The sequence below is a fragment of the Dasypus novemcinctus genome, chromosome 31 (assembly GCF_030445035.2).
Source record: "Dasypus novemcinctus isolate mDasNov1 chromosome 31, mDasNov1.1.hap2, whole genome shotgun sequence".
In the NCBI taxonomy this organism is placed as follows: Eukaryota; Metazoa; Chordata; class Mammalia; order Cingulata; family Dasypodidae; genus Dasypus; species Dasypus novemcinctus.
Window position 1 is genome coordinate 18,182,327 of NC_080703.1, and position 12,003 is coordinate 18,194,329.

The following is a 12,003-nucleotide window of genomic DNA, read 5'->3' on the forward strand; positions in this document are numbered from 1 at the left end:
ACGCGCCTGCGCGGGGAAGGCGGGACTGGGCGCGGGGAGCGGGCGGCGGCGGCGGCGGGGGGGGGCGGGATCCGCGGGGGAAGCCACGGGGGGAGCCGCGGGGGCGGGATCGGGGGGGCGGCGGCGGCGGCGGCGGTGGGGGGGGTCCGCGGGGGATCCGCGGGGGAGTCGCGGGGGGATCCGCGGGGCGGCGGGGCCTCCCGGCCGCCTCCCAGCCCCGCCGGCCCCCCCACCCACAGCCCGAGCCCGCGGGCGCAGGGGAAGCCGTTGCAGTGTCTTTCTTAACACTAGAGAAACAATTGAGTTTGTTTTTTAGGACTAAATAATATAAAAGGGACTGGACAGAATTTTTGAGATTACTCCTCCCGTAAATTGTCAAGCCGCCTTTTGTCTCTGATTTTATTTTCTGAACTTGAGATAAAGTTCCAGGAAAAATCAGTGAGGGAGCGGATGTAGCCCAAGCGCTTGAGCTCCTGCTTCCCACGTACCAGGTCCCGGGTGCCGTCCCTGGAACCGACTGAAAACAAAACAAGCAAATGAAAAGACCCACTCGCACTGGGGAGCGGAGGGAGCCCCGCGGTTGAGCACCTGCTTCCCGCGCCGGAGCCCCCCGGCTCGATCTCCAGGTGGCTTTAATAAAAAAATTCAAAGTTGGCGCGGTGACGTCATTAGCACGGCGACGGAAGCCGTACCCTGAAAAAACCACCCCAGACACTCGGGAGAGTGGTAGAGACGGGATGACTCCACAATTGCTGGAATGAAGAAAGAGGAAACTCTCAGGTAGGAAACGCCGCCCAGGGCCTGCGGGGCGCCTCCCTTCCCTCGCAGCGGGTCCCGGCCAAGCTGGGGCCTCTCGGGGGGCAGCGAGCAGCCCGGGCCCCTCTCACCGGGGAAACGGGTTTTAGAGGAACTCGCCGCAGTGAGTTAGAACCCCCCGCAAATCCGGGAGCTGAGAGGGAAGCCCGGAGGCCCAGGGCTGAAAGCAAGCTGCTGAGGAGTCTGAGAACCACAGGCCCCGTTTTAGGGCGGTGGGGAGCACAATCGCAGCAGAACGGCTGTGATTGAGGGGTGCGCGCACTCAGGCCAGTTCCTGTTGGTGGGATTCTTTAAATGAAGAACGGGCTTTTCTGGGGTTCCCAAGTTTCTGTAATGACAGCCTGAATCTCAGAGACAGAATAACCTAATAGGGAAGGTTTTGGCAGAAAATCTCACAGGAAAAAATGGAGGGGGAGGTTTGAACTGAACCGCAGCTAGACTGGAGAGTCCCAGAAATGAAGTGTCAGGAAAATGGGGCACTGAATGAGGAAGAGAATTTAAACAAATTTTAAGAGCTGGGGACAAGTATCTGCACATAAACAAACAAAACAGATCAAGGTTCCTGGAGGAGGAGGAGAGGAAATAATGTGGCAAGTTATGGCAAGTTGTTATTTTTTAGGCTCTGGGGAAAGGAGCATTTACAAGCGGTGGAAACCAAATTAAGCTTCAGTTTGCTGATGTAGGGCTTAGCGTGAATGACTCCATGTAGGGCCTACTTTATTTGACAGTTTCTCCCAGTTTGATCTGGCTCTTGACTAGTGAGAGTTGTGATCAAAATGTAGGGTGTTTAACCCATTTTCTGTTACTGCCTAAGATCTTGGAGGAGTGCTTGCAGTTATTTTCATGTTCGGCTCTTAGAGGGTCATGATGCCAGTTTTTCCATAGTCATCATTTTTATGTCATCCCAGACATAAAGAAATCACAAGTGGCTGGGGACACATTAAAGACCCTTGAGAGGAAACACTGCACCAGGGAGACTATAGTGGGTACTGAAGTGATAAATGGCCCAACTGCCTACATCATAGTATATTTCTAAGCCCAGGACCCATTTGATTTGATCAAATCAGCATCTTGAGGAAGGCCTTACCTGTTTAAACTCTGTGGTCTATTTATTTACTTCATGCAATGGTGCCTCAACTTCCCCAGCAATGTGTAACCAGGTAGAACAGGTGATGTTGGCAATGGCAAAAATGCCTCCTTGTTTCAGCTAATAAGTAACAAATTTGGTAGTGCTGTGATCTAAAACAAGTTTATCTAATAAATTTGATGACTTGCTGTACAGCTAGAGTTCTGACAGTAGATTCAATAATTTCTCCTATTGTGATTGATAATATCCAAACTTGTTTTCATTTCTGTTAACCCCAGTCCGAGTATATTAGTCAGCCAAAGGGGTGCTGATAAAAAGTACCAGAAATTGGTTGGTTTTTATACAGGATATTTATTTGGGGTAGGAGCTTACAGATACCAGGCCATAAAGCATAAGTTACTTCCCTCATCAAAGACTCTTTTCAGGTGTTGGAGCAAGATGGCTGCCCATGTCAGTGAGGGTTCAGGCTTCCTGGGTTCTCCCTTCTAGGGTCTTCTTTTTCCTGGGTTCAGGGTTTCTCTCTTCTTGGGGCTTGCATCTGTTTCCTCTGTGAGCTTCCTGGGGCTCAAGCTTAAGGTTTCAGCATCAAACTCCAAAGTCAAACCTCCAACATTAAAAACCCTCAACTCTGGCCTTTGCTGTGCCTTTTATCTGTGAGTCCCCACTCACCAAAGGGTGGGGACTCAATGCCCTACTGGCGCAAGAGGCTTACATAATTACTTCGTCAAGTAAACCTATGAATCCAATATAATCTAATATGCCCAGAGGAAAAGATAAGTTTACAAACATAATCCAGTATTTCTTTTTAGAATTCATCAATAATATCAAACTGCTACACCAAGGTAGCAGCAGTTTGCCCAAAGAAGCAAACCCGGAATCAATAGCTCCCTGGATAAATCCTGTTTTGCCTGAGACTGTAGATTGAGGGGAGTATTCCAGTGAGAAGTTTCAGATTTATTGTAAGTCCTTAAAAAATTATGAGGAGACAAAATTCACATTGTCCAGGCATTTATCACCTATTAAGATGATTTACTGCCCAGGCAAATATCTGATAAAATTTCCACAATAAAAATATTGCCTGATAGAACAATGTAACTACAGTTCAGGTGAATTTTTAAAATAAATTCATTACAGGAATATTATCATTTGTCCTTTGTATATAGGAGTCTGTGGTACTGAGAGTCCAAGTGAAAGGCTGACCAACATTTATTTGTGTTGTGAATCTTTTTCAGCTCCAGTACCTTAAACCTGAAAGTGGACATGCATTGTTAAGGTAAGCTTGTAGTGGAGGCATATGGACTATTATAGTAAATTTTCCAAACTCTTCTATGATATCTTTATAATTCTCTCAACCATTGTGTCTATAGTGTTGTTAATACTGAGCAAAAGCAGGTTTGTTCCTTCCAATACACTATAAAGACCAATTCCTGAGATACTGTGGTTCTAAGTGTGAAAGTTTATTTGCTAAGATAACAAAGAGCTCATTGGTCTAGCATTGGCTCAGAAATCTGCCTCCTCCACTGTGTGGAGTTTAGGGTTTTTATGGATTCAAATTGGGGAGGGTAGAATGGTTAAAATCACAATAGTAATATACACAAACTAGTTTTCTGAAGAACTGTAAACAAAAATAAATACCACAATAGTAAGTATACACAAGGGTGAGACTAATTTTGAAATAACCATAAACAAAGGTAAAGTCAGACTGGAATAACCATCTCATTAGTTAGTATACACAATGGTGAGACTTATTTGCAACAACCATAAAGAATGGTAGGTTGACCTAACTAATTTCAGTAATTTCAGGTATTCAGGTATTAGCTGTGGGCTCTTGTATAATATACTGATAAAATAAGGAGAAAAGCATCTGTATAATGAGTTAATAATCATAAACTTCTGTTAATTCTCAATTTTTGGTTACAAGTTTCAGATCCAAGAAAGCTTAAAGCAGAGTAAAGATGATGATGGGTCTGCTAGTCATATCTGATATGAAACAAATGGTGCTGTCTGATCCAGAGAGACTGAAGCATTTGCGATAGAAAGAAATTTGTTTTGGGTAGAAAAATGTGATCCCTTGCAATGTGCATAGATCAGGGTTTATGTACTCAGTTTCCCTTCCTTTGAAATGTCCTTGGAGAAGAAGACAATGGCATTGTCTCTCTAGGCCAGTGCAAGGACAAAGCATAGGGACATACAAAGATTTTATGCATGTTAAGTATTAGTAAGGTAGAGTCTATGTGAGGTCTTGTTTTTGTCACCTAGGGAATAAGTCATCTACTTTTTGACATTTTATGCTTTGTTTCTTGGTTTGTTTGATTTTTAAGTCTCCATAATTAGTCCAGGATTCTGATGGAATTTTTTTCTTTTTTTCTTATCTTTTTCAAAAGATACATAGATCACACTCTCCCCCAGTCTATTCAGTGGGTTATGGCAGAATATATAATGTCCTGTACCTGTCCCTGCAATATCATTCAGGACAACTCCCGAGTCCTAAAAATGCCCCCATATCACACCTCTTCTTCCATCTCCCAGCCCTAAGCAACTCCAATGGCCACTATCTCCACATCAATGATACAATTTCTTCCATTTCTAGAGTCACAATAATTCTATAATATAATATCAGGAAGTCCACTTCTAATCCATACTTTATTCCTCCATCCTGAGGACCCTGGGATTGTGATGCTGAATCCACCTATAATTCAAGAGGGGGCTTAGATCCCATGTGACTGATGGATGGGATTCTCTTGCTTGCAGTTGTAGACTCTTGGTTCTCTGGTGTGGTGGTTGATCATCCTCACCTCCCTGTTAGCTGACCTGGGTAAGACCAATGAACCAGAGAGCAAGTGTTGCAACTCTGCTGAAGCTCAGGGCCCAGCTGGCACATGGACAGTCCAGAGATTCAAGTCTCCTGAGCATATACCAACCCTAAAACTAACCATGGTTTCAGTAAAAGTAACAGAAGAGGCATGTGTAGAGAGGTCACATCTGAGTCCAACTCCATCACACTCAGGAGGACAAGTTCCAAAGTTAGGCCCACTAGTAAGGCACTGAACTCCAGAGCTGCAATGACTGTAGGTCCTGAGTATCTCTGCAGCCCTCAGGAGCACCACTACTTGGGGTTATATCTACTTTGGCTGTCTCTGAGATCCTGCTGAGATGTGTGTAAGTGTGACACCCTCTGATGACCTCCCAACTCATTTTGAAGTCTCTTAGCTATATAAACTCATTTGTCTTTACCATTTCCCTCTTCTATTCAAGGTCTTTTTCTAGTTGCATCACCAGCTGGTGATTGGTAGTAATCCCTTGGTGCCAGGGAAGCTCAACCCCAGGGGTCATGTCCCACATGGTGGGGGGGAAGGTAATGCATTTGCATGCTATGTTTGGCTTAGAGAGTGGCCACATTTGAGCAACATGGAGGCTCTCAGGAGGTAATTCTTAGGCACCCTGCACCTCTAGGCTTAGTTGAAATTTTAAGTGCACAGGTACATAAGCATAGTCATCAGTATCAAGGGCCCATCATTGGAGCATCCTTCTTCACTGGTCTTTGCCCTTGCACTTGGGGGATTATTGCTGCTCCATTGGGGAGTGTGACAGAGTTCCCTGGAATGGGAACTCAGCAGTCCCTCCATTGTCATGTGAAACTCTACCCACTATGTCAATACTCAATGAACATCTGAACATATCTATATACCTTACATGCATGCCCCATCAATGACACCCCACACCAGTGCTCTTCCCCTGTCATAGCTGAACCCCTCTGTGATCCAAAACTTCTTAAAAAATGAAGTCTAATGTATTGTCAAATTCAATTAATAGGAAAATGAAATAGTAATGATAGGTTTAAAGATTAGAAATAGAATACATAATATTAGATTATTTAGAAAAACTAAAGTAAAAAAAAATTGGGGTACTAAAAAATGAAAAAATCATAAAAAGTTTTTTTTTACGTTTTGCCTTTCATCACTGTGATAGGTGTTGCCCTTTATGTACAGTGGCAAGACAGTCTTTTCCATTTTTTCCCGTGTCTACATCTCCTTTTTTTTATTATGTCTTCATACATGTTTTATATCACAGTAAGGTCACATACAGACTATAGGGGCCTCCCATATACCCAATATCAAACCCTTTTCCCCCTTCCTCAGCAATGATCTTTTTACATGTGAATGTTACACTTGCTGCAACTGATGTACAGATATTGAAACATAGCTAGTAGCCATGGTTCCATTATGGTATACATTATGGTTTACATTTTAGACTGTACTCTTTATAAATTTTGGGTTTCATTATGGGTTACATTTTGGGTAACATTTTAGACTATACACTTTCATAAATTTTTGGTGAAATTTAACATGGTCTGTATCCATCATTACATGATCATGCGGAACACTTCCATTGCCCCCCAGTTACCCCCTCTTCCAACTATTCTCTTCCTCTTTCCCCCTCCCCTTGCGGCCCACAGTAACAACCAAGCTTCACTGCTTAAGGACAAGATTCATAGATACTTGCAGCAATTCTGATGGCTTGACACACTAGTCTGTCCTCACAGGCACTAGTCTGTCCTACCCAATAATGAGCAATCTGAGGAGGAAATCAAGAAAAAAATACCATTTACAATAGTAAATTAAAAAACCAAATACCTAGGAATAAATTTAAGATGTAAAAGACTTATACAGAGAAAACTACACAACACTGTTAAAGGAAATCAAAGAAGACTTCAATAAATGGAAGAATATTCCCTGTTCATGGGTTGGAAGACTAAATATCATTAAGCCGTCTATCCTACCCAAACTGATCTACAGATTTAATGCAGTCCCAATAAAAATCAACACAGCACATTAAGTCAACATTCATTTAATGAACTGGAAAATCTATGAAATTTATTTGGAAGGGAAAGAGGCTCCAAATACTCAAAGACATATTGAAAAAGAAAAATGACATTGGAGGATGGAATTTCTTCATAGTTGAGTAACTCATAGTTGTGAACTCATGACACAACACCCTGTAATTAAGTTGTATTATCAGAAGTTAGGAGTACCTTGCAGGGTTCCTTTAAATGAGGATCTAGGGCTGTCTTTTCTGTCATTTCCAGTAGACCCATTATCCTGGTGACGGATTATGATTAATGTTATGTCTGTCATGTGGGACAGGAAAGGTATCCTTTACTTTTTGAAGATAATCTTTGGCATAATGCATTAAAGATTTGCAGATTCCATGATATGACAGTAAGTGATCAGTTCTCAATTTATTTTCAAAGATAGGTCTGCTAGGAACAATTTCATTAGGGGAGAATATGAGTTTCCTAAAAGGAATGGTATGAATAAACAGAGGGCCAAATGTAAAATTTTTGACCAGGAAAGGTTAGGTTCTTCCGTTAATTTCAACAGTAGTAAGTTTATAATTACAGCTTTTTAATTAGTGGCTGTTTTTGCATGAAAATATGCAAGTGCATTTCAAAAAATATTCAGGCTTAGTCCTTTTTGTTTAATCCTTTATCTTTTTTAAAAAGATTTTTATTTTTATTTATTTTTCTCTCCTTCCCCTCCCCCTCCTCATTGTATGCTCTCTGTGTCAACTCTCTGTGTGTTCTTCTGTGCCCGCTTGCACCCTTGCTGGCACTGGGAAACTGCGTCTCTTTTTTCTTGCATCATCTTGCTGCATCAGCGCTCCATGTGCTGTGCCACTCCTGGGTGGGCTGTGCTTTTTTCAGGCCGGGTGGCTCCCCTTGTAGGGTGTACTTACTGCGCGTGGGGCACGGCACTCCTTGCGCATGGTAGCTCTGCACATGGGCCAGCTCACCACAGGGGTCAGGAGGCCCTGGGTATCAAACCCTGGCCCCTCCCTTATGGTTGGCGGATGCTCAACCAGCTGAGCCACGTCCGCTTCCCAAACCTTTATCCTAATGAAGGCAACAGGAGATGGGAGTAAATTGGTAGAAAGAAGATAACTTACTGGTCTAAAAGTTTCAGCTGGCATACCAGCAGTGAGGAACCCCCTTTGCTTCCATAGCATGCTGAAATCACTATAGATCTGGGTTTCTAAACTCAGGGGAAAGATTTCAAGGGGCATGAAATTTTAATTTAAAGACATGCCAATGTTGATTGTCATAAAACTATCTGCCACTCTTTTCTGAGAAGGGGTCCATGGTTTTCACCTGACTGGCAAAGGGGTCCATGGAAAAGAAGAACCGCTGCTATAGATGTTAACAGAATTTCCTTCTGATTGATAGCAGGGTTGGGTTAGAGCACAGAGGTCATCCTTTTTTGTGGAAGAAAATTGTGAATGGCTGTCTTATTCAATCAGTATGTGGTATATGTAGCCTGTTTGGAATGTACCATTAACAATTCTAGCATAAGAAGCATTAACAAATAGAATGACATCTGGGTGGTCATAAGAGCATGTGTGGCATCATTAATTTTGAAGTTAACAGTTTACAGTCATGGGGTGTCCCCTCATTGGATAAAGGTAGCACAGTAGCAGGGTCAATAACATTGCAGCATTTTAGGTGAATGTTAAGAGGTGAAGTAGAAGGATCTCCTAAGTAGACAGTTTTCAGAGGAAAATGTTAGGCCTGCTCAGAGATAAGTTTGTCCAGGCTATAATTAATTTGTCAGTTTCTGCTGAATCTTTAACACAGTTTGAGTAAGAACAGACAGCTGCATCAAGGTAGGGGCTGTAATATGCAGTAGATTTGGAGTTTTCTCTGTGTTCTTGAATTAACATCCCTAAGACCTGGTTGTATAACCTTTTACTCCGATTATTTCCTGTTAACAAGGAGAATAGATGTGATTGAATCTATGAAAATAATTATAGTACCATAAATTTAAGAATATTCAGTAAGAGCTTTCAAACTCTTGAGGGGTCAGGGCAAGGAGATAACGATGAATATTTTATGAATTATGGATAGCTTAGTTCCGTAAGGGATCCCTTATATCTAGAAAACGGGACAATAAAATATTAACAATAATTTCAAAGAAAGCTCTGATTATTCTTTAACAGTTCATTTAGCCCTAAGTAATTATTCTGTGTTTCGTTAGATCCTCTGTTATCAATCTCAAGAAGGTATCAGCTTCTTCATTAAAATTCTGGAGATCTTCACTTAGTACAGTGGTATTCTCTCAAAGTTACTTAAGGATTGTTATTAGAAGATGCTGCCTGAGATAACTAGGCATAGTCCTTCCATTGTTCTCTGAGACAGCCCTTTATGTTGAAGATGAAGCACACTGGCCAGCAGCTGATTGCAAGTGTTTTCAGGGAAGCATCAGAATAATAACTATCTATAGATAACAGAAAACTTAAAATGTCCATGGGTAATTTATTGCTGTTCTACAAAAGTGAACAATCAGATGATAGGTCACACAATATTATTTTAAGAACAACTGACCTTATGATCAGTAATACTACTGTCTAAGATCAGACTTATCAGTACTTGGACAATTGATGGACACTAGGATATAGACAAGTCTCTAAGAACTTTATATAATTTCTGAAATGCTTATATTAATAACATTTATCCTATAATTTAGCCAACAGAAAGTTACAAAATTATTTTTAATTTGATAATACTTCCTCTGTAACTGATAACATATAAAATATAATTAGTTTATGACCTTTCTTTTTACAAGGTGAAAGAGAAAAATCCTTTGTGATTTTCCAGGGGCTCTGGAAAATCCCAATAAGAGTTTGAGCTCAAGAAAATATTATTTATTGTTCAGTTTTTGGAGGGAAGCAGTCAAAAGTTAGGTTTTAACATTTTGATAACTAGGATCATGGGAAACTGTGAAACAATACTTAGTTCCTTCATGAAAGTGACAACAAAATATTTAAAAAATAAAGAGAGGCAGTAGCATGGTGGTAAAAAAAATAGTTTGTTTCAAAAGTGAGAAGACATTTCCTAAAGCAATTAAATGATGTTTATATAAAGAATATATAGCATAGAAGGTTTTTCTGATAAGATACTGAGTCTTTCCCTCTAAGCAGTTTGCGCAGATGTTTTAGAAACCCTTTTATTAACTCTTTTAAGAGTAGACCAACAATCCAAGAATACTTTGTCATTGTAAAGAAAAGAAAATCAGATATTAGTTTTGCATGAAGATACTAAGGAAACTCTTAAATATCGTATAAACTATCAAATCTTAACCACCCATGACCATGTTAGATAAAATCCATTTTCTGAAAACCTACAACTTTCTGTATCTATTCAGATTATCTTACACATTCCTTTTTTTTATTCTGTAAAAACCTGTTATTTTACTTTTAGAGAAAACTCTTTTCCATTCCCTTAACAAAACCCATCCTGCATACCTTACGTATTTGTTGTCAAAAACATCTTGTAAACTGAATTCAACACAACCTCCTTCAAAATTCAGATTACATTTTTTTTATCATCTTAAGGATCTGGTAGATATAATGCTATATTATCTTATTAGAACAATGCATAAATTTAGGAAGAACACACCAAACTAGAATAAAATTGTGTGCTTATATTCTACTTTGTATTGATAATTCCCAAGACATAGCTATTTTTATTTGGTTAATTTTCAATCAGTCCTATTTGCCTAGGGTTTACCTGAATTATGTGAAATTTAAAAAAAAATTGGATTAATTCTACGCATTCTCTGTTTTCACAGGAAATATTAGAAGTTTGGTTTTCTTAATCCCTGGAAGTATAAGAGTATTAAATTATATATAAGTGCTTATTTATCTTTAAGCCAACTTGAATAGAGAGTTCTTTAAAGGAATTTCATAAGTTACTTTTGTAATAACATTCAGAGGTAGGAGAATGTCCTACATCAAACATACAGACAGACACAAATAGAGAGCTTATAACTTCAATTAAAACAAATTTAGCCCTTTGTCAGAACAAAACAGAGATAAACAAAACAGAAATCCTCTGAGCTTACGCTTGCTCATTTGTCTTTTGCAAAGAGTCCTTTAATGAAAATATTTTTCTTGTATAAGTTTAGTAAATTCTTAGTACTAAGTAGGCATTCCGTTTAGCTGTTTAGTTTTGGAGCTCTATTTCTAGAGTAATGAGTAATTTTGTCTAATTGAATATTTCCCAAAATGGAGATGGAAATTCCAGATCGTCTTTGGTGAGATTTTTGCCATTTTGTTAGATTGATACAATTTCTAGCCCTATATATTTTTTCACATTTTTAGAAAGTTTAGATTCTTTGAATGATACATAAAAAGATAGGAGATTCTGGTATGTCCTACACCCTCCCCCTACCACACTTTCCCACATTAAAAACATCCTTCATTAGTGTGGTACATTTGTTGCAATTTATGGACACATATTGAAGCACATAATGGCTTGTATCTGCATTGCAACATCATTCAGAACAATTCCAATGCCCCAAAAATGCCCCCATATTATAACTATTCCTCCCTCTCCCCACAGAATCTCCAGTGGCCACAGCCTCCACATCAATGCTAATATGGTTCCATTTTGGTTTACATTATGGTTTACATTTTAAACTGTACAATTTTCCAAATTTTTAGTTACATTATGGTTTACATTATGGTTTACATTTTAGCCTATAGACTTTTATACAGTTTTGGTGAAATTCAACATGTCCTATATCCATCATTGCACGGTCTTGTGGAACACTTCCATTGCCCCCCCAGTTACCCTGCTTCCATCTATTCTATTCCTCTCTCTGCCTCCCCTCAGGGCCTGCAGTGACAACCAAGCTTCACTGCTTGAAGGGCCAGATTCATAGATACTTGCAACAATATTGAGGGCTTGGCATACTAGACTGCCCTAAACCCATTGGGAGCCACCAGGTCTCTCGAGAGACACAATTCCCCATGTTTGAGAACATCAGGCCTCCCTGGGGGTACACCTTCCCACAATTATGTAACACACTGTGACAAGGTGATCACTCGCACAATCCCTAGAAGCCTGCCCCTGTGCCAGATGTACCCTGTTAAGCATCTTAAACAGGTAACCCTTCCTTATTGTATTTTCTAAAGGGTTTTCTCAGTGTTATAGCTTCAACCACATACCTGACAATCTCCCACGTTCATCTGTTCCCCCAACCCTCTCCCCAACTCCTTGGGCCATCTGACCCATCCCTCCCAACTCTAGCCCCCCTCAAGCC

General features: G+C 40.4%; 1 protein-coding gene across 1 annotated transcript in view; it reads left to right on the forward strand.

Annotated features, from left to right (window-relative positions):
• Positions 1-389: 389 nt before the first annotated feature.
• The window catches only part of LOC101440942 (zinc finger protein 596-like), a 189,614-nt gene continuing 178,000 nt past the window's right edge, over positions 390-12,003 (forward strand). Inside the window, exons 1-2 of the mRNA XM_058290790.2 lie at positions 390-780; positions 3,136-3,176. The gene's annotated coding sequence lies outside the window, so the exon portion shown is untranslated. The remainder of the gene's footprint in view (positions 781-3,135; positions 3,177-12,003) is intronic.